Source organism: Bombina bombina, chromosome 1 (genome assembly GCF_027579735.1).
Source record: "Bombina bombina isolate aBomBom1 chromosome 1, aBomBom1.pri, whole genome shotgun sequence".
In the NCBI taxonomy this organism is placed as follows: Eukaryota; Metazoa; Chordata; class Amphibia; order Anura; family Bombinatoridae; genus Bombina; species Bombina bombina.
The window spans coordinates 23,917,422-23,941,061 of NC_069499.1; positions in this window are offsets into that span (position 1 = coordinate 23,917,422).

Genomic DNA, 23,640 nt, shown 5'->3' on the forward strand with positions numbered 1-23,640 from the left:
CCAAGTTGCTGCTTTGCAAATTTGATCAACAGAAGCTTCATTCCTAAAAGCCCAGGAAGTATAAACTGACCTAGTAGAATGAGCTGTAATCCTTTGAGGCGGGGACTTACCCGACTCTACATAAGCATGATGAGTCAAAGACTTTAACCAAGATGCCAAAGAAATGGCAGAAGCCTTCTGACCTTTTCTGGAGCCAGAAAAGATAACAAATAGACTAGAAGTCTTTCTAAAACCTTTAGTAGCTTCAACATAATATTTCAAAGCTCTAACGACATCTAAAGAATGTAAAGATTTCTCCAGAGAATTCTTAGGATTAGGACATAACGAAGGGACAACAATCTCTCTACTAATGTTGTTAGAATTCACAACCTTAGGTAAAAATTTAAATGAAGTCTGCAACACTGCCTTATCCTGATGAAATATCAGGAAAGGGGATTCACAAGAAAGCAGATAATTCAGAAACTCTTCTAGCAGAAGAGATGGCTAAAAGGAAAAACACTTTCCAAGAAAGTAATTTAATATCCAGAGAATGCATAGGTTCAAACGGAGGAGCCTGTAAAGCCCTCAGAACCAAATTAAGACTCCAAGGAGTAGAGATTGACTTAATGACAAGCTTGATACGAACTAAAGCCTGAACAAAACAATGAATATCAGGATGATTAGCAATCTTTCTGTGAAAAAGAACAGAAAGAGCAGAGATTTGACCTTTCAAAGAGCTTGCAGACAAACCCTTATCCAAACCATCCTGAAGAAACTGTAAAATTCTTGGAATTCTAAAAGAATGCCAAGAGAATTTATGAGAAGAACACCAAGAAATGTAAGTCTTCCAGACTCGATAATAAATCTTCCTAGACACAGATTTACGAGCCTGTATCATAGTATTAATCACTGAGTCAGAGAAACCTCTATGACTAAGAATCAAGCGTTCAATCTCCATACCTTCAAATTTAATGATTTGAGATCCTGATGGAAAAATGGGCCTTGAGATAGAAGGTCTGGCCTTAACGGAAGTGTCCAAGGTTGGCAACTTGCCATCTGAACGAGATCCGCATACCAAAACCTGTGAGGCCATGCTGGAGCCACCAGCAATACAAACGAACGTTCCATTAGAATTTTGGAAATCACTTTTGGAAGAAGAACTAGAGGCGGATAGATATAAGCAGGTTGATAATTCCAAGGAAGCGACAGCGCGTCCACTGCTTCCGCCTGAGGATCCCTGGATCTGGACAGATACCTGGGAAGTTTCTTGTTTAGATGAGAGGCCATCAGATCTATTTCTGGAAGTCCCCAGATTTGACGAGCTGAAGAAATACCTCTGGGTGAAGAGACCATTCGCCCGGATGTAACGTCTGGCAACTGAGATAATCCGCTTCCCAATTGTCTACACCTGGGATATGAACCGCAGAGATTAGACAGGAGCTGGATTCCGCCCATACAAGTATCCGAGATACTTCTTTCATAGCCTGAGGACTGTGAGTCCCCCCTTGATGATTGACATATGCCACGGTTGTGACATTGTCTGTCTGAAAACAAATAAACGATTCTCTCTTCAGAAGAGGCCAGAACTGAAGAGCTCTGAAAATCGCACGGAGTTCCAAAATGTTGATTGATAATTTCGCCTCCTGAAATTCCCAAACCCCCTGGGCTGTCAGAGATCCCCATACAGCTCCCCAACCTGAAAGACTTGCATCTGTTGAGATTACAGTTCAAGTTGGACGAACAAAAGAGGCCCCTTGAATTAGACGATGATGATTCAACCACCAAGTCAGAGAAGATTGAACATTGGGATTTAAGGATATTAATTGTGATATCTTTGTATAATCCCTGCACCACTGGTTCAGCATACAAAGCTGAAGAGGTCTCATGTGAAAGCGAGCAAAGGGGATCGCGTCCGATGCAGCAGTCATGAGACCTAGAATTTCCATGCACAAAGCTACTGAAGGGAATGATTGAGACTGAAGGTTTCGACAAGCTGAAACCAACTTCAGACGTCTCTTTTCTGCTAGAGACAGAGTCATGTACACTGAATCTATTTGAAAACCCAAAAAGGTTACCATTGTCTGAGGAATCAATGAACTCTTTGGTAAATTGATCCTCCAACCATGTCTTTGAAGAAACAACACAAGTTGATTTGTATGAGATTCTGCAGAATGTAAAGACTGAGCAAGTACCAAGATATCGTCCAAATAAGGAAATACTGCAATACCCTGTTCCCTGATCACAGAGAGAAGGGCACCGAGAACTTTTGAAAAAATCCTTGGAGCTGTTGCTAGGCCAAATGGAAGAGCAACAAACTGGTAATGCTTGTCTAGAAAAGAGAATCTCAGGAACTGATAGTGATCTGGATGAATTGGAATATGAAGATATGCATCCTGTAAGTCTATTGTAGACATATAATGCCCTTGCTGAACAAAAGGCAGAATAGTCCTTATAGTCACCATTTTGAATGTTGGTATCCTTACATAACGATTCAATATTTTTAGATCCAGAACTGGTCTGAAGGAATTCTCCTTCTTTGGTACAATGAATAGATTTGAATAAAACCCCAGACCCTGTTCCAGAACTGGAACTGGCACAATTACCCCAGCCAACTCTAGGTCTGAAACACATTTCAGAAATGCCTGAGCCTTCACTGGGCTTACTAGAATGCGAGAGAGAAAAAATCTTCTCACAGGTGGTCTTACCTTGAAACCTATTCTGTACCCTTGTGAAACAATGTTCTTAATCCAAAGACTGTGAATCGAATTGATCCAAATATCTTTGAAAAATCGTAACCTGCCCCCTACCAGCTGTGCTGGAATGAGGGCCGCACCTTTATGTGGACTTAAGAGCTGGTTTTGGAGACAAGAATGACGCCCACATTTTTTGGCGCCAAGTACAACGCCCATATTTTTTGGCGCCAAGAATGACGCCACATCCTCTGACGGCGAAAAAAACAACGCACATATTTTTAGTGCCAAGAATGACGTCACATCCTCTGACGGCAAAAAAAATGACGCCCACATTTTTTGGCACAAAAGAACGTCTAAATACATCAACGTAAAAAACGACGCAACTACGAATAAACTTCCGGCGTCAATTAAGGTGTCGGAAATGACGCAATAAATTGAAGCATTTCAGCCCCCGTGAGCCTAATAGCCCGCAGGGAAAAAAGTCAATTGAAAATAATTTTAAGATAAGAAAAATTATTTATTCATATGCATTATCCCAAAAAAATGAAACTGACAGTCTGAATGAAGGAATACTGATTATCCTGAATCCTGGCAAATATAAGTTTAAACACATACGGCTAGATTTAGAGTTTTGTCGGTAACGACCCGCGTAGCTAACGCTGGCTTTTTTCTGGCCGCACCTTTAAAATAACTCTGGTATTGAGAGTCCACAGAATGGCTGCGTTAGGCTCCAAAAAAGGAGCGTAGAGCATATTTAACACGACTGCAACTCTGGATACCAGAGTTGCTTACGGACGCGGCCAGCCTCAAAAACGTGCTCGTGCACGATTCCCCGATAGAAAACAATGGGGCTGTTTGAGCTGAAAATAAACCTAACACCTGCAAAAAAGCTGCGTTCAGATCCTAACGCAGCCCCATTGTTTGCTATGGGGAAACACTTCCTACGTCTGCACCTAACACTCTAACATGTACCCCGAGTCTAAACACCCCTAACCTTACACTTATTAACCCCTAATCTGCCACCCCCGCTATCGCTGACCCCTGCATATTATTATTAACCCCTAATCTGCCGCTCCGTAAACCGCCGCTACTTACATTATCCCTATGTACCCCTAATCTGCTGCCCTAACATCGCCGACTCCTATATTATATTTATTAACCCCTAATCTGCCCCCCACAATGTCGCCTCCACCTGCCTACACTTATTAACCCCTAATCTGCCGAGCGGACCGCACCGCTATTATAATAAAGTTATTAACCCCCTAATCCGCCTCACTAACCCTATAATAAATAGTATTAACCCCTAATCTGCCCTCCCTAACATCGCCGACACCTAACTTCAAACATTAACCCCTAATCTGCCGACTGGAGCTCACCGCTATTCTAATAAATGGATTAACCCCTAAAGCTAAGTCTAACCCTAACACTAACACCCCCCTAACTTAAATATAATTTAAATCTAACGAAATTAATTAACTCTTATTAAATAAATTATTCCTATTTAAAGCTAAATACTTACCTGTAAAATAAATCCTAATATAGTTACAATATAAATTATAATTATATTATAGCTATTTTAGGATTAATATATAGGTAACTTTGTATTTATTTTATCCAGGTACAATAGCTATTAAATAGTTAAGAACTATTTAATAGCTAAAATAGTTAAAATAATTACAAAATTACCTGTAAAATAAATCCTAACCTAACAGCCAATAGAATGCGAGCTCAATCTGATTGGCTGATTGGATCAGCCAATCGGATTGAACTTGATTCTGATTGGCTGATTCCATCAGCCAATCAGAATATTCCTACCTTAATTCCGATTGGCTGATAGAATCCTATCAGCCAATCGGAATTCGAGGGACGCCATCTTGGATGACGTCATTTAAAGGAACCGTCATTCGGCGAGTAGGTGTCGGTTGAAGAGGATGTTCCGCGTCGGTTGGAAAGAAGATGGCTCCGCTCTGCTCCAGAAGAAAGAAGATTGAAGATGCGGCTTGATAGAAGACTTCATCCCGATGATGGACTTCCGACTTCAGCTGATGATGGATTTCTTCAGCCGCCGCTTGGATCCAGACTTCAGCCCGAGGATGGACGTCACTCTTCAGCCCCCCGCTTGGGCATGGATCAAGACTTCCGAGGACCGATCGGTGAACCTGGTATGGTGAAGATAAGGTAGGAAGATCTTCAGGGGCTTAGTGTTAGGTTTATTTAAGGGGGGTTTGGGTTAGATTAGGGGTATGTGGGTGGTGGGTTGTAATGTTGGGGGGGGGTATTGTATGTGGTTTTTTTACAGGCAAAAGAGCTGAATTCTTTGGGGCATGCCCCGCAAAGGGCCCTGTTCAGGGCTGGTAAGGTAAAAGAGCTTTGAACATTTGTAATTTAGAATAGGGTAGGGCATTTTTTATTTTGGGGGGCTTTGTTATTTTATTAGGGGGCTTAGAGTAGGTGTAATTAGTTTAAAATTGTTGTAATTTTTTTCTAATGTTTGTAAATATTTTTTTATTTTTTGTAACTTAGTTCTTTTTTATTTTTTGTACTTTACTTAGTTTATTTCATTGTAGTTATTTGTAGATATTGTATTTAATTAATTTATTGATAGTGTAGTGTTAGGTTTAATTGTAGATAATTGTAGGTATTTTATTTAATTAATTTATTGATAGTGTAGTGTTAGGTTTAATTGTAACTTAGGTTAGGATTTATTTTACAGGTAATTTTGTAATTATTTTAACTATTTTAGCTATTAAATAGTTCTTAACTATTTAATAGCTATTGTACCTGGTTAAAATAAATACAAAGTTGCCTGTAAAATAAATATAAATCCTAAAATAGCTATAATATAATTATAATTTATATTGTAGCTATATTAGGGTTTATTTTACAGGTAAGTATTTAGATTTAAATAGGAATAATTTATTTAATAAGAGTTAATTTATTTCGTTAGAATAAAATTATATTTAACTTAGGGGGGTGTTAGGGTTAGGGTTAAAATTAGCTTTAGAGGTTAAAAAATTTATTAGAGTAGTGGTGAGCTCCGATTGGCAGATTAGGGGTTAATACTTGAAGTTAGGTGTCGGCGATGTTAGGGAGGGCAGATTAGGAGTTAATACTATTTATTATAGGGTTATTGAGGCAGGAGTGAGGCGAATTAGGGGTTAATAACTTTATTATAGTAGCGGTGCGGTCCGCTCGGCAGATTAGGGGTTAATAAGTGTAGGCAGGTGGAGGCGACGTTGAGGGGGGCAGATTAGGGGTTAATAAATATAATATAGGGGTCGGCGGTGTTAGGGGCAGCAGATTAGGGGTACATAGCTATAATGTAGCTGGCGGCGGCGTGCGGACGGCAGATTAGGGGTTAATAATAATATGCATGGGTCAGAGATAGCAGGGGCGGCAGATTAGGGGTTAATAAATATAATATAGGGGTCGGCGGTGTTAGGGGCAGCAAATTAGGGGTACATAGGGATAACGTAGTTGGCGGCAGTGTACGGAGCGGAAGATTAGGGGTTAAAACATTTTTAGAAAGTGGCGGCGATGTGGGGGGGCCTCGGTTTAGGGGTACATAGGTAGTTTATGGGTGTTAGTGTACTTTAGACCACAGTAGTTAAGAGCTTTATAAACCGGCGTTAGCCCAGAAAGCTCTTAACTACTGACTTTTTTCTGCGGCTGGAGTTTTGTCGTTAGATTTCTAACGCTCACTTCAGACACGACTCTAAATACCGGAGTTAGAAAGATCCCATTGAAAAGATAGGATACGCAATTGACGTAAGGGGATCTGCGGTATGGAAAAGTCGCGGCTGGAAAGTGAGCGTTAGACCCTTTCCTGACTGATTCCAAATACCGGCGGTAGCCTAAAACCAGCGTTAGGAGCCTCTAACGCTGGTTTTGACGGCTACCGCCAAACTCTAAATCTAGGCCATAGGTTGTGCGTATAGGGAGAGAACCCGCGGCTGCCGAGGAAGGATCCCATCTCAGGATTGTTTCAGTTAAGTTTCTGACATGTATATTGTTAGTTTAATATCACTTTATTATTTATGACATAAGCTAAATTTGCTTTGTGTTTTGTTCAGATTAGAATGGTGGTCTTTGTTGGGACAGAGTGGGTAGAAAACAGGGGCAGAATGTTGCAGGTTGTTATGTTTATCTAAATACATATTACCAAACTAAATGCCTTATCAAATCAAGACTGAGGGTGTAAGTTATAAGCCTGTTGCTATGGCTATATAGCAGGAGGTGTCCAAACCTATTGCTTAGGTAAAAATATAAACAATGAATCAGGTTGTAGGTTAAAATGCATAGAGAGTTAGAAATATAGAACTGTAGACAGGACAGAGATGAAACAAAAGAGCCGATTCATTCTGCGGTGTGTCAATGAATTAACTCCCAGAATATCCTTAAACACATCCCAGGAATTCCTGAAAGCCCAGTATAGTATTCGTCTTTAGTAGTTCTAATGGAAGTCAGTTTGTTGAATGAAAGCCCTTATATGTAAAGAAATGCTTTCACAAGTGCCTCCATTTCTTTCATCTAGTGCTTAGTAATTCTACTTAGCGCTGCGGAATCTGCGCTCTACAAATAACTGATAATAATAATTATACTCGCCCACACTGTGCCTATATTAGTTTACAATACAAAGGGCAATTTTCACATGACAAATTGTATTGATAGTGCATATCCCATGGGAGCAAATATTACCCTGGTTTTTAACAATAAGATATGACACAGATTTGTGATCAAGTATAGTTAACAAAAGCCCTTGTTAAATGTAATAGAAGTGTAAATGCATGCTGCTATAATTTTCTATAGAGAATTCTGATTTAAGGTGCTGCCAATTAGTCAAAAGGTTGCACAAAGGGAACAGTCAGCAAGAGTTTGCTCGAGCTCTATGAAACTTACAAATTATGCTTTTATACAACATCAGAGGCATAACTAGAAACCACAGGGCCCAGGTGCAAGAATCTAAGAAGCCCCCCCCCCCAAAAAAAAATGTGAATTTAATACATATATATATATATATATTTTTTTTTTAACATTTAACACAGAAAAAATGTGAATCAGATTACATGTCTGCAAAAGGAGATACCCTGTGTCCACAGTCTGTGATATGGTCTGCCCCCCTATTATTGTATATAGTGACACTGTTTAACCCACCAGTACTGTATATAGTGAGTTAGTGACACAGTCTGTAATCTGCCGGTGAAATGGCTGGCCTGACTCTACCCGCCCCAGTACTATAGAGTGACCACAGTAGTCTGTGACATGGTCCAGCCCCCCGTACTGTATATAGTGGTACTGTATAGTGATGTCGCGAATAGTTCGCCGGCGAATAGTTCCCGGCGCACATAGCTTGTTCGCATTCGCCGCGGCGGGCGAACATATGCGATGTTCGATCCGCCCCTATTCGTCATCATTGAGTAATACTTTGACCCTGTACCTCACAGTCAGCAGACACATTCCAGCCAATCAGCAGCAGACCCTCCCTCCCAGACCCTCCTATCTCCTGGACAGCATCCATTTTAGATTCATTCGGAAGCTGCATTCTTAGTGAGAGGAGGGACAGTGTAGCTGCTGCTGATTTAATAGGGAAATCGATAGCTAGGCTAGTGTATTCAGTGTCCACTACAGTCCTGAAGGACTCATCTGATCTCTGCTGTAAGGACAGCACCCCTGTGTAATCTAATTGCAGTTGCCTGCCTGCCAGCGTGTGTGTCAGGCTCACAGCGTATACTGTGCCCACTTGCCCAGTGCCACCACTCATATCTGGTGTAACAGTAGTGTACATTTAAAAAAAAAAACACTTTTTTGACTGTGAAATAATAGCAGTCAGTTTCCTTCACACGTGTGCGTTTCAGTGCCTGCCAGGGCACAGTGTCACCCCAGTGCAAATCATATCTGGTGTAACAGTAGTGTACATTTAAAAAACAACAACACTTTTTTGACTGTGAAATAATTGCAGTCAGTTTCCTTCACACGTGTGCGTTTGAGTGCCAGCCAGGGCACAGTGTCACCCCAGTGCAACTCATATCTGGTGTAACAGTAGTGTACATTTAAAAAAAACAACACTTTTTTGATTGTGAAATAATAGCAGTCAGTTTCCTTCACACGTGTGCGTTTCAGTGCCAGCCAGGGCACAGTGTCACCCCAGTGCAACTCATATCTGGTGTAACAGTAGTGTACATTTAAAAAAAAAAACACTTTTTTGATTGTGAAATAATAGCAGTCAGTTTCCTTCACACGTGTGCGTTTCAGTGCCAGCCAGGGCACAGTGTCACCCCAGTTCAACTCATATCTGGTGTAACAGTAGTGTACATTTAAAAAAAAAAACACTTTTTTGACTGTGAAATAATAGCAGTCAGTTTCCTTCACACGTGTGTGTTTCAGTGCCTGCCTGCCAGGGCACAGTGTCACCCCATTGCAACTCATATCTGGTGTAACAGTAGTGTACATTTAAAAAAAACAACACTTTTTTGACTGTGAAATAATAGCAGTCAGTTTCCTTCACACGTGTGCGTTTCAGTGTCTGCCTGCTAGGACACAGTGTCACCCCAGTGCAACTCATATCTGGTGTAACAGTAGTGAACATTTAAAAAAAACAACACTTTTTTGACTGTGAAATAATAGCAGTCAGTTTCCTTCACACGTGTGCGTTTCAGTGCCTGCATGCCAGGGCAGTGTCACCCCAGTGCAAGGCCTACAGTGTCTACTCTGCCAACTTCTGCCAGTGCACAGTGCCACTCATATCTGTTGTCACAGTAGCTTGCACGCATAGTACCACTAATCGAAAAAAAAAAATGACAGGCAGAGGCTGGCCACCACGCAGGGGCCGTCGTGGTCATGGTGCTGTGATTCCCTTTGGCCCTAGAATAATGCCCAGTGTTCAGAGGCCACGTACCCCGAACTCGAACAGTTCTGAGGACATAGTTGACTGGCTAACACAGGACACCCAATCTTCTACAGCTTCCGCTCGGAACCTTGACGCACCATCCTCCTCCAGCTTATATTCGGGCATCTCTCAAGTTACCACTCGCCCGCCTGCCGCCACCACCAACACTAGCACCACAGCCGCTTCACTTGATCTGTCAGAGGAGTTATTTACACATCAGTTGGAAGAAATGAATGATAGTGATGCGCAACCATTATTGCCAGGGGATGTAGATAACAGGGATATGTCTCAGTCAGGCAGCATTACACACATGGACGTACGGTGTGATGATGATGATGTTGTACCCGCTGCTGATTCCTTTGCTGAGTTGTCAGATACAAGTGAAGCGGTTGATGATGACGATGCGTCCGTGGATGTCACGTGAGTGCCCGCTAGAAGAGAAGAAGAAGAGGGGGAAAGTTCAGATGGGGAGACAGAGAGGAGGAGGAGACGAGTTGGAAGCAGGGGGAGGTCATCGCAAGGAGCTAGTGGCACAGTAAGACAGCATGCATCGGCACCCGGGGTCAGCCAGACAGCACGCCAATGAATACAGAATGCCGTCATTGCAGAGCTCAGCAGTGTGGCATTTTTTTTTGTGTGTCTGCCTCTGACATCAGCGATGCCATTTGCAACCTGTGCCAAAAGAAACTGAGTTGTGGGAAGTCCAACACCCACCTAGGTACAACTGCTTTGCGAAGGCACATGATCGCACATCACAAACGCCTATGGGATCAACACATGAGTACAAGCAGCACACAAACTCAAAGCCGCCATCCTCCTCCTGGTCAAGCATCTTCAGCCACGTCAACCACTGCTGTCCTCCTTGCCCCCTCTTAACCATCCGCCACTCCGTGTCTCGCCTTGAGCAGTTCCTGCTCATCTGCCCACAGTCAGGTATCTGTCAAGGACATGTTTGAGCGTAAGAAGCCAATGTCACAAAGTCACCCCCTTGCCCGGCATCTGACAGCTGGCTTGCCTGAACTCTTAGCCCGCAGGCTTTTACCATACAAGCTGGTGGAGTCTGAGGCGTTAAAAAAATTTGTAGCTATTGGGACACCACAGTGGAAGGTACCCGGCCAAAATTTCTTTGCACAAAAGGCAATCCCTAACCTGTACTCGATTGTGCAAAAGGAAGTAATGGCATGTCTGGCACACAGTGTTGGGACAAGGGTCCATCTGACCACTGATACCTGGTCTGCAAAGCATGGTCAGGGCAGGTATATCACCTACACTGTGCATTGGGTAAACCTGCTGACTGCTGCCAAGCATGGAATGCATGGCTCTGCATAGGAGTTGGTGACACCGCCACGACTTGCAGGCAGGTCTGCTGCCACCTCCTCTACTCCTCCTACTCCATCCGCTTCCATAACCTCCTCGGCTGAGACCTCTTCTGCTGCTGCGTCTTGCTCCACATCAACGGCACCCCCCCAGCTCCCCAGGTACTATTCCACATCCCGGATACGGCAGTGTCACCCGTCTTGGGGTTGTCTTGCCTGAAAGCAGAGAGTCACACCGGACCAGCACTCCTGTCCACCCTGAACGCACAGGGGGATCAGTGGCTGACTCCGCACCAACTGGAGATCGGCAAAGTGGTTTGTGACAACGGAAGAAATTTGGTGGCGGCATTGAATTTGGGCAAGTTGACACATGTGCCGTGCATGGCACATGTGTGTAATCTGATCGTACAACGCTTTGTGCATAAGTACCCAGGCTTACAGGACGTCCTGAAGCAGGCCAGGAAGGTGTGTGGCCATTTCAGGCGTTCCTATACGGCCATGGCGCACTTTTCAGATATCCAGCGGCGAAACAACATGCCAGTGAGGCGCTTGATTTGCGACAGCCCGACACATTGGAATTCAACACTCCTAATGTTCGACCGCCTGCTCCAACAAGAAAAAGCCGTTAACTACTATTTGTATGACCGGGGTGCTAGGACAGCCTCTGCGGAGCTGGGAATTTTTTTGCCACGTTACTGGACGCTCATGCGCAATGCCTGTAGGCTCATGTGTCCTTTTGAGGAGGTGACAAACCTAGTCAGTTGCCCCGAAGGCACCATCAGCGACATCATACCATTTGTTTTCTTCCTGGAGCATGCCCTGTGAAGAGTGCTGGATCAGGCCATAGATGAGCGTGAAGAGGAAAAGGAAGAGTTGTGGTCACCATCACCACCAGAAACAGCCTTATCAGCATCGCTTGCTGGACCTGCGGCAACGCTGGAAGAGGATTGTGAGGAAGAGGAGTCAGAGGAGGAATGTGGCGTTGAGGAGGAGGAGGAAGACCAACCAAAACAGGCATCCCAGGGTGCTCGTTGTCACCTATCTGGTACCCGTGGTGTTGTACGTGGCTGGGGGGGAAGAACATACCTTCAGTGAGATCACTGAGGATGAGGAACGGGACAAGAGTAGCTCGGCATCCAACCTTGTGCAAATGGGGTCTTTCATGCTGTCGTGCCTGTTGAGGGACCCTCGTATAAAAAGGCTGAAGGAGAACAACCTGTACTGGGTGTCCACGCTACTAGACCCCCGGTATAAGCATAAAGTGCCTGAAATGTTACCGAATTACCGCAAGTCGGAAAGGATGCAGCAGTTCCAAAAGAAATTAAAAAGTATGCTTTACACAGCGTATAAGGGTGATGTCACAGCACAACGGGAATCTAACAGGGGAAGAGGTGAAAGTAATCCTCCGACTCCCACGACCACGCCAGCAAGGACAGGACACTTTACAGACTTGTTGTTGATGGAGGACATGCAGAGCTTTTTAAGTTCTACGCATCGCCACAGCCCTTCGGGGTCCACCCTCAGAGAACCACTCAACCGACAGGTAGCAGACTACCTCGCCTTAACTGCAGATATCGACACTCTGAGGAGCGATGAACCCCTTGACTACTGGGTGTGCAGGCTTGACCTGTGGCCTGAGCTATCCCAATTTGCGATAGAACTTCTGGCCTGCCTCGCTTCAAGTGTCCTGTCAGAAAGGACCTTCAGTGCAGCAGGAGGTATTGTCACTGAGAAGAGAAGTCACCTAGGTTAAAAAAGTCTAGATTACCTCACCTTTATTAAGATGAATGAGGGATGGATCCCGAAGGGACTGACAGTGGGCGATACATTCGACTAAAAAAGGCCTGATGAGATGAGCTGCCTTGGGCTAAAAATGGTCCACACGCTGCTGTATTTTATCTCTGAATGCCGGATGACTTGCGTGACTTATCCGCCACCAACTAGGGTTCAAGCCGCAATGTTTTAGGGCACTTTCTGCCTGAGAAACAAATATCAATTTTTCTGGCCGCTGCTACAGCAGCGGCTGCAACAATACCTAATTTTTCAGGCATGTGTACATGCCAAATTTTTCTGGCCTCTGGTGCTGCACTGTGGCTTCAAAAACCAAACAAAAAAAAAGGCACATAACAGGGATTAAACTGATAGGAATAGTACTACTTAACACACCACTCCTATCTGGTGGCACATTAGATTACATGCGCAGTGCCCCAAATTTGAAGTAGGAGGTCCGACCAAGCATCTTTTTCCATCTCCCGGTTCCTAAAATCGATGCCATATACACGTCCCCTGATAGGGGACGTAACAGGGATTAAACTGATAAGAATAGAACTACTTAACACACCACTCCTATCTGGTGGCACATTAGATTGCACGCGCAGTGCCACAAATTTGAAGTAGGAGGACCGACCAAGCATCTTTTTCCATCTCCCAGTTCCTAAAATCGATGCCATATACATGTCCCCTGATAGGGGACGTAACAGGGATTAAACTGATAAGAATAGTACTACTTAACACACCACTCCTATCTGGTGACACATTAGATTGCACGCGCAGTGCCCCAAATTTGAAGTAGGAGGACCGACCAAGCATCTTTTTCCATCTCCCGGTTCCTAAAATCCATGCCATATACACGTCCCCTGATAAGGGACGTAACAGGGATTAAACTGATAGGAATAGTACTACTTAACACACCTTATAATAATGCAGAGAGAGGCAATGCAGAGAGAGGAGTCTCAAGAAGAGGAGTCAGAGGAGGAAGGTGGCTTTGAGGAGGTGGAAGACCAAACACAGCAAGCGTCCCAGTGGGCTTGTTGTCACCTTTCGGGGACCCTTGGTGTTGTACGTGGCTGGGTGGAGGAAGAGACCTTCAATGACATCAATGAGGACAAGGAACGGGACATGGCTAGCTTGGTATCCAACCTTGTGCAAATGGGGAGTTTGCGGTTGTGCAAATGGACTGTTTGCGGTTGTTTGCGGTGCATTAAACAGGGAGTTTGGTCTGTCACTGTTAAGTGGGCGTAACCCTTACACTACCTGATCGATACAACATCATACCTGATGTTTTAAAGCATGTTATTCGAAACTATTTAGGAATGTTAGGTGATTTATGCCCTTTATGGATTAAAACCAGACTCTGCATCAACTATGTAATTTTCTATGGGAGTTTTGCCATGGATCCCCCTCCGGCATGCCACAGTCCAGGTGTTAGTCCCCTTGAAACAACTTTTCCATCACTATTGTGGCCAGAAAGAGTCCCTGTGGGTTTTAAAATTCGCCTGCCTATTGAAGTCTATGGCGGTTCGCCCGGTTCGCCCGTTAGCGAACAGTTGCGGAAGTTCGCGTTCACCGTTCACGAATGCAAAATTTTATGTTCGCGACCTCACTAGTACTGTATAGTGACACTGTTTACCCCCCGCCCCCCAATGCTGTAGTAACAAGGTCTGTAATTTGCTGGTTCCACAAACATGCATACTGTAACAGGCTTTCATTAACCCTGTGATACACCTGTGCTTGTAAATGTAATTTTTAGTTAACAATGCATAACTTTGCAAATAAACTTTGTTTATAGCATGCTTGTCTCAATAAAAGCTGCTATTTAAATGTTAGATTGCAAATTAATATTGCTATCCACTTGATAAATATGCCAACAGTAAGAAATACATTCTTTCAGCAAGACACTTATAACTAACTATAAATGATAGATTTCTTTTAAATCTATCATGTACAGCTTCTATACATAAAGACTGTACCTTGTTATAAGAGCCTGTTCACATAAATTGTGAAAAATATAATCTTTAATATGCTTATTTTGCAATATATGAAGTATATGACTATATTTAAATATATGTTACTTCTACAATGTGTACAATGTATAACTGTATCCTTTAATATGTTTAAACAAAAGTCTTTTACAATATAAAAGGTTTTTATTATCTGTTTGCAAACATACTAACCAACTCAACTAGTTTTAACATAAGATGCTATGTGATTTAAAATGGAGGTTTATTCAACCTTGAATTTATAGCTCTAAAATGGATGCTCCTTGCAATTTAAAGTGCGTATGTCTAAACTCTTGTATAACAGATTATCAAGGCCACATAGTTGAAGATAGAAAAAGCTAGACAAGTTTTGTTGATGTTAAAATGATGCTAAAAACAAAAAATGATGACGTCATCCAAATAAAAAACTATAAAAACACCTTGTTGTAAACATGAGGCAGGTGACTCTGACAGGATATTATAGAGCATTTCTAAGGATAAGATTTGGTTACAAAGAAGTCATTTTGAGTGGTATGTAACAATTGTTATTGAAAGCAAGTTTAAACTAATAGTCTTAACTCTGTGTGTATATTGGATTTAAATGAATTTAATTTTATATTACTTCTGTAAGCTGATTTTTCTGTATAATAAAAATTTATTTTTAAACAATGTTATCTTCTCAAGTACCATTTCTTTATTGTACTCAAAACTTTATTTGTAAGAAATGAGACCTGTTTCACTGATATAATATTTAAAGTTCAGTGCTTGGAATTTATATTTCAATATAACTGTGCTTTAAGACCTTATAAGTGAATTAGGTGTGAACCACTACAATTGGCGTCCCTGGGTGTTTTGAGAGGTAATATATGTTTTATAATAATTATTATAATTTTACCTAGGTCCTCTTACACGTAAGAGATGGTACTAGAATATCATGGCTAATCAGGATTTGCAGAATCTTTTAAAACTCAATTATGTGTTTAAAATGCAGAATGGTAGAGTCATTGGAAATTATGAGGTTATTGCTTTGGAGATACAGTTATGGTTTAATTCATTTAAACTTTGCTAATGCTGCTGGAGTAGTTTTGCAACAACCTATATATAACACTATAGATGCAGATTTTGATCCTGCAACAAATAGAAATACAAATGTTTCTTATGATGGTATAGTAGAGATTTTAGGCAGACCTCCTGTTATTTCTACAGGAATACAAAAACATTGCCCTAAAAGCTTTAGCCTGAATTGAGATGTGGGGTACTCCTAGATCTAGTTTGTACAGTCCAGTAAAGGGAAAATAAATAATACCAGCTGCAGAATATGAGCAAGCTGAGAGGGAAAACCTTTTTAATGTGATACAATTTTTAGGTTATATGTAAGCTCAGGTTTTAAATAGTGAAAATGTCTGGAGTGTCCGGCATATAGCAAGTTTTTTGTTTTTTTTGATGAAGCTGCAGGAATTCTTAAATGTAATATAAAAACAACAATTGGAGTGATGCCACGCAATCCAAAGGACATAGCTTTGTGGTTAAATGGCAGAGTTCATGCATTAGCTGGAGTTTATCCAACTTATTATCTTCCACAAAATAGTACATTAGTTAATGCTATTTTATTCTCTGGTTTGTGTGTTTTTATATTTAAGGCAAGGAAGTGGAATTCAGTGATTTATGCATATCATGTAAAGACACAAGGTAAAGATACTTTGGCTTCACTTGCTGATATTTAAGGAATGATGAATATAAATAGTGGCATTGTAGCAGCATATTTATTAGAGCTGAGATTTACAATTAAAATAATCACGACATGGTTGTTTAAAGCCAAATGTTAAAGGACAAGGCTTAATTTTGGATATAGAGAGACAAATTCTCTCTGTACCTATAGCAGAGAGACCTAAATAAATACCTGATATATCTTAAGACATACTTATACACTTGTAGGTAAGGACCTGACTGGAGATGCACTAGTAACTTCAAATAGCAGAGAAAAGGAAGGAGAAAAGATTTTCCAGCAAAAGAATAACAGAGCTCAGTTTGTAAAAAAAAAAAAAGAATGCAAGAGAAGAATATCCACAGAAACAAACAAAATTTAACCCTCCACTACCTTATTCCCAAGCACCTCCATCTTACACCAATGAAAATCAGTTTATAACTATTTAGAGCAAATCTTCAGATTTGCCTTATGAGGAATTTCCTCGCAGGACATTGAGACCATTTTTTTAAAAAAAAAGACTCCAGATCGGTATGGATTTGGAGATGGTAGTGTAAGATATAGAGGAAAAGGTACAGGGGTCAGGATAGATATCAGGAGCGTGAGATTCATTCTACTGAAAGGGGTGAAATTTCAGTTGCCCCAGCTAATACTAAAAAAGTAGGGCAAATAGAGAAAACACTACCAGACATCCCAGAAGAGTCTGAAGGTGAATGAAGTAAATTAACAGTAGAATATGGGGGAGAGACTTATGACAGGTATTTGGATACACAAGCATAAATATCTTTAGTACAATCAGATATGTTAAAAGAAGATGTATTAGCAAATATAACTATACAGACTTTAAAAGGTGAAGGTACTTATCCCTCATGTAATACACAGGTAAAAATAAATGGTAAAAGAGTGCACTTAGAATTAGTTCAGCATCCTAAGCTTGATTCTGATTTTCTTATAGCTTATAAGGATGTAGCACATTTTATTTCATTGCAGCTGGAAGATGAACTTCCTTTAACTACTAGAGTTGTGGAATAAGCATTTATGGAAATGCAATTAGATTATACTGCAGTATCTGATGTTAGAAACTTAGATTTTTACTTAAAGAAAAATGTTAATATAATTCAGAAGTGGGAAAATCGGGTTAGACATTGTAAAGGAATCAGTCATCATATTGCTACAGGCACAGTAGTTCCTAAGAAACAGGCACAGTATAAAATCAATAGTGTAGCCATTCCCTATATACAGACAGTCATTGGTGATTTTCTTAAACAAGGAGTACTAAAAGAACAGTACAGTCAAATGAACTCAGCAGTCTACCCTGTTCCCAAACCGGATGGTTCTTGGTTAATGGTATTAGACTATAGAGAAGCTAACAGAGTTACACCACGGGTGACAACACAAAATACACACGCACCTTCTATTTTACACAATTTGCAAAGGAAAACTTTTAAGACAAAGTCAGACTTGGCAAATGGTTTTTGGAGTCATCCTATTACTCCAGATAGTTACTGGATAACAGGTTTTACTTGGAGAGGCAAAACTTTGGTATTTGCCCGATTACCTCAGGGATTTTTGAATTCGAGTGCGTTATTTACTTCAGATGTAGTAAATTTACTGTCTAAATTTCCAGAAGTAAAGGTGTATGTGGATGACATATTTTTCACATGATAGTGAGGAGTAACACATAGCAGTGTTGGATCAGGTTTTGACTATATTACATGCTGCAGGTTATGTAGTATCTCTTAAGAAATCTCAAATTGCAGGACATACTGTTACTTTTTTGGGATTTGAAATTTCTGAAAGGGGGAGAGGATTATCTGATAATTATAAAGACATAATAGCAGCTTTAACACATCCACATTCTCTAAAACAATTAAGTAGTATAATTTGTTTATTTAATTATGCAATATTTTTCATACCTGATTTCAATGTGTTAATTGCACCTTTGCATGCTGCAGTCTCAAGGGAGATAAAATCTAAAACAAAAAGACCAAGGATATTTTTTAAGTGGACGACTCAGGAAGATGATGCACAGAGTATTTAGCTCAAAGAGATAGTACTAAGGATCTATTAGTTTACATAAATGTATCGCCGAATGCAAGCTATATAAGGTTATATAATGTAAATGAGACAATTCCAATAGCACTTCTATCTTATGTATATTCACAAACAGAGATAAAGTTTACTATGATAGAGAAGCTTTTGGTAGCTGTTAATATAGCACTGTTAAAGTCAAGACAGATTGCACAGGGGAAAGATATATATGTACATACATCAGTAGCCTCACTTGATAACTTACAAAAGCAAACTATACTAGACAAGAAAGCACTAAAGAATAGATGGATAAAATGGTTTTCTAATTTGGAAGACCCACAGATACATTTTATTCATGATAAGAATCTGACACCTCTAGATGATTTACCAGCTCCAAAGCTGATTTACCAGCTCCCAGAGTTACATACAGATGAAGGATACCTGCAACTATTTGAGAAACTTCAGCTTGAAGTAGTGGATCAACAGACAGGAAGACTGCGAGAGCAAGCATTACCTACAGAATGGAATGAGAAAGGAAAGGATGAAATGTTTTTGAATCTAAAAGAATGGGATACATGTACAAAGCCAAGATATGCAGCTTTCTTAAATACAATGTATTACAGTCACTCATGCAAAGAAAAGAACAATCTTTGTAATATAACAGTTGAAGATCTAATTAAAAAGGGCAAACTATCAATGTACATCCTGTTGTTTCTACCTTAAGGAATCAAGGACATATTTTTGTTTTTAACCTTAAGACATTGATAAGGGGTTCCTACATTATGTAGGCATACCTGGGTTTTGGTGCGTGACAAAACATCACATTATTAACCAAATTAATGTAATATATTCCCTGTTTCAGAAATGTCTCATAGATAAAATATCCAGTAAATGTAGTAATTGCAAGTATGAAACTACAAATGGATGTAAATATATCAGTTGATGACATACCATGTAAATATGCTAAATGTTATAAGCAAAATGTGACAGATATGACTTATGATGAAGCTGTTTGGGGAACAAATAATATATTTGATAATGTAACATATATTACAGATATAGAGAATATAATTCCAGATGATTGTAATACAGAAGAAAAAACAAATAAAAGGCAGTTAATGTCTAATGCTGAAGTTCAGATATTGACAGGGCATTTATTAAGTGATGCAGTATTAATTGTCAGTGAAATTTCAGATATTAATGATGAAGACGTAAAGAGAGGATTGATGATCTTAAGAGATCACATGATAAAAATGCTAACTGCAGAGATGTCTGATTTTACAATGGTAGATGAAGAAATGAAAGCAGTAACAATACTAAATTATTTGACAGCTATAAGGTTAACTTTACAAGAAGGACACATTGATATTACACTATTAAATGTTACAGAAATTTCTACACAATTAAGTCTAACGGTAAAACAAACAGAAATTATGCTGCATATTTCAAAATCAATGATTTATAAGAGAATTAAAGCGTAGAATAACAAATAACCCAGAAGATTGTGTATGGGAAATATATATATATATATTATGAGATTATAATAGCTGGGAATATGTTGAAACAGAAAATTGTGTTGATCTAGGATATTTAGTATGTGAAAATGTCTACAAACGAAAAACATGTGGTGTTGATAAACAAGACTCTGATTGTACTGTTAAAATTATGCCTCTACAATCACCATACACTCGCATAGAACCAATTCATAATGGGTCATATGTTGTGATTACTAATCAAAATGATTGTAATATCCCAATGTTGCAAGCTACAATGGTAACTGTTAATGAATCTGTAGAGTGTTATAATACAATTTTAACACCACCAGTGATTAAGAATATACATGCTAGATAACATTTAACAATGCAGGTACCCCATATTACATTGCAAATTCCATACATGACAGCACTCTGGGCTCATTTACATAACATGCAAGTGAGATTGGGCTCCTCCCATAAAGCAATTGAGAATTTGATTAAAAGGGCACATGCAGACCTCTTAAGAATAAAGGGGACTTTCCTACCTGGATTAGAACTTTAGTTAAATCATTGATTCCAATAATGCCAGCATTGGGTAATGTTATTTCAAAAAATTGGAGAAGGTTTAGCTACAGTGGGGAATGGTATTTTTGGAGACATACTGGGAATATGTACTATGTATTAATAGCCATAGTATTGTGTATTATTTTATTTAGAATTTTGTCCTTTCTTCCTAGGAGAAAATCTAAGTAAAAAAAAATAATAATAAGCAATTATTTGTCAACCTGTTTTCTTTTGAATGAAATAGCAGAAAAGAAACGGCAAGCTTATTATCATGTTATGCTATAATTCATATACAGGGAGTGCAGAATTATTAGGCAAGTTGTATTTTTGAGGATTAATTTTATTATTGAACAACAACCATGTTCTCAATGAACCCAAAAAACTCATTAATATCAAAGCTGAATAGTTTTGGAAGTAGTTTTTAGTTTGTTTTTAGTTATAGCTATTTTAGGGGGATATCTGTGAGTGCAGGTGACTATTACTGTGCATAATTATTAGGCAACTTAATAAAAAACAAATATATACCCATTTCAATTATTTATTTTTATCAGTGAAACCAATATAACATCTCAATATTCACAAATATACATTTCTGACATTCAAAAACAAAACAAAAACAAATCAATGACCAATATAGCCACCTTTCTTTGCAAGGACACTCAAAAGCCTGCCATCCATGGATTCTGTCAGTGTTTTGATCTGTTCACCATCAACATTGTGTGCAGCAGCAACCGCAGCCTCCCAGACACTGTTCAGAGAGGTGTACTGTTTCCCCTCCTTGTAAATCTCACATTTGATGATGGACCACAGGTTCTCAATGGGGTTCAGATCAGGTGAACAAGGAGGCCATGTCATTAGATTTTCTTCTTTTATACCCTTTCTTGCCAGCCACGCTGTGGAGTACTTGGACGCGTGTGATGGAGCATTGTCCTGCATGAAAATCATGTTTTTCTTGAAGGATGCAGACTTCTTCCTGTACCACTGCTTGAAGAAGGTGTCTTCCAGAAACTGGCAGTAGGACTGGGAGTTGAGCTTGACTCCATCCTCAACCCGAAAAGGCCCCACAAGCTCATCTTTGATGATACCAGCCCAAACCAGTACTCTACCTCCACCTTGCTGGCGTCTGAGTCAGACTGGAGCTCTCTACCCTTTACCAATCCAGCCACGGGCCCATCCATCTGGCCCATCAAGACTCACTCTGATTTCATCAGTCCATAAACCTTACAAAAATCAGTCTTGAGATATTTCTTGGCCCAGTCTTGACGTTTCAGCTTGTGTGTCTTGTTCAGTGGTGGTCGTCTTTCAGCCTTTCTTACCTTGGCCATGTCTCTGAGTATTGCACACCTTGTGCTTTTGGGCACTCCAGTGATGTTGCAGCTCTGAAATATGGCCAAACTGGTGGCAAGTGGCATCTTGGCAGCTGCACGCTTGACTTTTCTCAGTTCATGGGCAGTTATTTTGCGCCTTGGTTTTTCCACACGCTTCTTGCGACCCTGTTGACTATTTTGAATGAAACGCTTGATTGTTCGATGATCACGCTTCAGAAGCTTTGCAATTTTAAGAGTGCTGCATCCCTCTGCAAGATATCTCACTATTTTTGACTTTTCGGAGCCTGTCAAGTCCTTCTTTTGACCCATTTTGCCAAAGGAAAGGAAGTTGCCTAATAATTATGCACACCTGATATAGGGTGTTGATGTCATTAGACCACACCCCTTCTCATTACAGAGATGCACATCACCTAATATGCTTAATTGGTAGTAGGCTTTCGAGCCTATACAACTTGGAGTAAGACAACATGCATAAAGAGGATGATGTGGTCAAAATACTCATTTGCCTAATAATTCTGCACACAGTGTATGCTATATGTATATATCTTGTTAAGCTATAATTTATATGCCAATAACATCTGTAGAAGTAAAGATTTATTATTTTTATTATAAATGTATTTTTATTGTAAATGTAACCAGTATAAACTTATTGGTTAGAAACATTAATAATCCTTTATTTTCACGAAGAAAACCTGTGGATTACAATTTATTATCTACTTGACTTAAAAGACCTTGAATTACAAATTGTTATCAGTGTCTTTTCATAAAGCAGAATCAAGAATGAGGAATGTGCACGTTTTTTGTTTCTTTTTCTCATTTAAAAGGAAAGTAATAAAAGTACTCCTACGACACATTTTTATGAGGATATTTCTCCAAGCAAGAATTACCAAGCTAACTGGACATCTATAACTCATCCACTAATGAATCATACACCAATTAACCAATTTCTATCAAATGGATATTTTGGAGAATTTATTTACGACGTGTTCCTAAATGGCAAGTCATCTTCCAATGAGGAGGATTTAACCATTGTTACCTAATGATTTACAGTTATTTAACGTTATAATCTTGTAACTTATAAAAGAAATACTAATATGCTTCAACGAAGCTTTATGGAGATTTCTTATTTGTATGAATCTGTCATACTTACATTGGCTGGGATCCAACTGTTTTTCTTACTGGCGCAGGAGTAAAACGTTTCTGTTCAACCAACAGTTTGCTTCAAACTTCAAATAATGGATTACAAACAAAATCTTGATTCTCCAATCCAGAGAAAAGTTTGCTGCAATAATTTCCATAACGGAATACAAACATGATGTTCTGTCTGGCTCAACGCTTCATGAATTAATTACAGATATACTCCTACTTAAAGAAGATTATGAAAAAGTTCAGTTTAATTCCTGGATCATTAATGTCTGACTTAATTTTGTTTGCATTATTAAGGACACTTTGATTTCATGTCCGTTACTCTGCTGAATCCCGGACATTAATGACGCATTTCTTTTTCTGTGGGAACGAAGGGCTGGACACTTTCTTATCTTTTCTTCAAGAATGTATTGGAGGGGCTGTAACAGGCTTTCATTAACCCTGTGATACACCTGTGCTTGTAAATGTAATTTTTAGTTAACAATGCATAACTTTGCAAATAAACTTTGTTTATAGCATGCTTGTCTCAATAAAAGCTGCTATTTAAATGTTAGATTGCAAATTAATATTGCTATCCACTTGATAAATATGCCAACAGTAAGAAATACATTCTTTCAGCAAGACACTTATAACTAACTATAAATGATAGATTTCTTTTAAATCTATCATGTACAGCTTCTATACATAAAGACTGTACCTTCTTATAAGAGCCTGTTCACATAAATTGTGAAAAATATAATCTTTAATATGCTTATTTTG